At 46.6% G+C, this 3,629-nt stretch overlaps 1 long non-coding RNA gene across 1 annotated transcript; it reads left to right on the top strand.

Annotated features, from left to right (window-relative positions):
* On the top strand, positions 1-2,906 carry LOC111825638. Its single transcript, XR_002828820.1, has 2 exons — positions 1-1,856; positions 2,731-2,906. It is a non-coding gene; the product is annotated as an uncharacterized LOC111825638 (long non-coding RNA).
* The last annotated feature ends 723 nt before the right edge of the window (positions 2,907-3,629 follow it).

Genomic DNA, 3,629 nt, shown 5'->3' with positions numbered 1-3,629 from the left:
CAAGGCACGGCCTCACATGACAGCTGAGCCCCGAGAGTCTCACCTTTCCCTTGTCACCACTTGGGGGTTGGGGTGCTTCTGGCACCTGGTGGGTGAGGCCAAGGATACTGCTGAACATCCTTCAATCCACAGACCAGCCTCCACTACAAAGAGTTCTCCTGCTCCCCTGTCAACCGTGCCCAGGTGGAGAAACCCCGCATCACCCACTCAGGATTCCACCTGTGCCTGGGCTGAGGGGAGGCCTCCAAGGGCTCCTGGGCCTCCGAGGAGTGGAAATCAAGAACAAAACCAAGACTCCATCCAAAAGGAAAGGGTGTCCGCCATAGGCCCCTTAGATAGAGCTTCTGGTGAGGAATTGTAGCAGTGGAGATGGTTAAATAAGAAATAGCTGATTCGCACCCCGGCTGCACGTTAGAGTCGCCTAGGGAGCATTTCAAAACTCAGACCAGGCAGCACCCAGGCCCACTGGTCAGGTCCCGCAGGTGGTCCAAACAGGTGGTTTTAAGCTTGCATGTGCATCAAATCTGGGGGCTGCCTTCCAGAAGGACTGCCTACAGCTGCTCATCGGTGACGGAATTCGCCAAGCAAATTAGATGGGGTTTTGCCAACCTTCTGTCAACCCCTCCGACACTCCCGACTCACACAGTCGGAATAGGTGCACCTTATCTAGCATTCAGTTCAATTCACGTGTCGTTTGCTCTAATGGCGGGATGGTGCTGCCACTGTTCGAATAAAAGGATGTCGGATTCCCTGACAGGCGATGTCTTATTACCCAGATTCAACTGCAGGTTTACCTCACGTGTCACTGCTGCCGGCCGCAGGCGCGGTGGGAGCTGCCTCCACCTGCACCGTCTCGTTCACCCCCCAGAGCCCGGAAGGCTTGCACATCAGAAAGGTTTCCAGCTGGAATTTTCCTCCCTCTACTCAGCCTTCAAATACTCCATTCCTAAACCACGTACCTCTCCCCTTTTATCGGTCTTCAGAAGTTGCCGTCCAAACCCAGTGAGTATTTCCAGAAAGAAACTTTAAATATTAAACATCTTAAAACTCAAGGCCCGTTTGGAAGAAAGCACAGTGAGCTTTGATGGGAGGTGGATAATCATCAGGGAGTCATTTCTGGAAATGTAGATAATACGGTTGTTTCTTTTAATGCCACATTCTCCTGGGAGGATGGGAAGACCATTTGACTGATTCTGCTCCAAAAATCCTACTGAAGCAAAGGCTGAGCCCAAGTTATTTGCGGAACAGCAGCCTGGGCCTGGCCTGGCGCACGTATCGCAAAGCTGGAAAGGCAGCAACGCAATGTCCTCAAAAGAAGCCGGTCTCCCCTCGATGGGCAGACAGCTCTGATGGGAGCCAAACTCGGATGTTCCTCAGTTAGAACCTGTGTTCATCGGGCCCAGAAGGAATGGGGAAGATTCTGTGGAAACCAGCTGTCAAATGTAAGCTGTCTCGCTAGCAGAATTTAAAAAGAAGGTTGGCCTCGGGGCCTGCGGGCCCTCATCACTGGCCAGACCTTCCATCAGAACCCTCAGTCTGCGAGGCTGATCATATGAAACATACATTGTGTGCCAGCATCTTCCACAGGAAATACCGTGAGATTCTCTCAGTGGGTCAATCTCATTTTCTCCAGCGCAGACGAGGCTTAGCAGTGACCTGTGACCCAACTTTGTCTTCCCCATAATGAGAAGCAGGCCCTTTGGACCCGCTGGCACAGCTGAGCCGGTATTTCTGGAATCGCTGACTGAGAAAACTCACCCCACCGTGAACTCTGCCAGAAATTCCTCGGGTTTACTCACGTTCATCTGTATTCCAGAACAGTCCTCAGCAAGATTGGCGAGTGGTGCTTCAGCAAGGTACTGTTTGGCAAGCCAAAACTTAAAGAACCTCTTTTTGTACGAAGTCATGTAGCGAAGTGGGGAAGAATTCTTGGAAACTCAGTTGATGTGGTAATTTGTCTGCTTTACGCCATATTTAACACCATTGAGACGTGAAGCGTTTTCTTCCTCAGGAACTAACTGTTCTCATGGGGATGTTATAACTCCCTCTTCACACGACGTGCGCTTGGTGCTGGGAAGTTCTGAAGGGTTTGCGGTGGCGTCTGGCCAGAATCACTAAAGCTCTAACTGTATCCCTTCTTCTGTATTCTACCGATACCCTTTTTTCCATATTTTGGTCTGAGAACAGGTATGTGTTCTGGATTTAAACACAATATACATCGAGAGAGTATTTTTTCCTCAGAGAAGACCTGTATTACAGAACAATCATTTATTCAACCAAACTACCTTATGGCCGTGGTTCTTAAAATGTGGTCCCCAGGCCAGCAGCAGAAATGCAGACTCCCAGGCCTGCCCACCCCCACTGAATCGGAGACCTTGGTGGGCCCGGCAGCCGGCGTTTAACACACCGTCCAGGTGTGAGAGGCAGGGCCTTCGCTGTCAACCTTGGTTGTCCAGTAACTTTGGGGAGTCAGACTAAACATAAGAAGACCCTGGGGCGTCGATTTACACACAGATTCCCGGCTTCTTCCTTTTTATATCCTGACCCAGCATCTGTGGGGAGGGCTGGGGAGCCATGTTTCTGTCAATGCCACAGGCTATGGCTGTTCTATGTTATTTCCTACTCGGGATACACTGCACGGAGAAGTGGAGAAGATGTTCCCCTGCTGAGTCACTCGGCCCGGGCCAGTCCTAAGGTGATGTATCAGGAATTGATTCTTCATTTGCCCAGAACATCCGAGCGCCTGGGTGGGAGTGGGACCTTTCGGACCCTGTCAGACGAGGAGTTTGCCCTCCAGCCCGAGGAGTCGAGGGCGTGAAGAGCCTCACTCCACGAAGATTTGAATCACTTTAAATCAATTTGCTTCTTATTAAAATGTACTTCAATAAAAAATAATTTCAACTCTTTTTTTACACTTAATTTCGCTTCTTTCCAGAGCAGAGGAAGGATGGGGCTCATTTTGACCCTGATTAATTTCAACTCTCAAGCCACAGAAGGATATCCAATCACTTAAAGCTTCCTGCGTGTTTCAGTTGATTAAAAAGGTTTTAAAGAGCATGGTAAATATTTTACCAGGAAGATAAGTTATTCAGTAAGAATTTATTTATTAAATACTAGTAACTTATTAATTCGTTTATCTTTTTTCCATGAAAATGCATTCTTTTCATCTGGGCACTTTTTTTCTATTCCCATGAGTTGTTAATTCTGTAATAAGTAAATGTATTGAAATATAACTTAACTTGTGAAAGTTACAAGATTTTACTAATGTTACAAGAAAAAAAAACGCTGTAAAATCACATTTCAAAAGAACATTTGGAGGATTTTAAGCATAGTTTTATGTACTTAAAAAGAAACTATGTTTGCTGTTTTAAAAAAAGAACAAGTTTCTCATTTATCTTTTGAGTCATCCATTCTAAAAGAAATAACTAAAGCCTAACCTTTCCCCCCTTCTTATTGGTAGAAAAGAAAGCATTTAAAGCTTAAGTCCAAAATGAAGGCACTGAGTTCAAGTATTTATGGATAGCCAGATATTTTATTTCTATAAAAAAAATCTGAATACTTTCAGTTGCAAGCAATGACTAAAAATGGCTTAAACGGGAAGGAGATTTAAAGGCAAAGTCTGGAGGTAG

The sequence above is a fragment of the Myotis lucifugus genome, unplaced genomic scaffold (assembly GCF_000147115.1).
Source record: "Myotis lucifugus unplaced genomic scaffold, Myoluc2.0 scaffold_35, whole genome shotgun sequence".
Classification (NCBI taxonomy): Eukaryota; Metazoa; Chordata; class Mammalia; order Chiroptera; family Vespertilionidae; genus Myotis; species Myotis lucifugus.
Note: the sequence above shows the minus strand (reverse complement) of the source record. Positions and strands in the feature narration are given on the sequence as shown.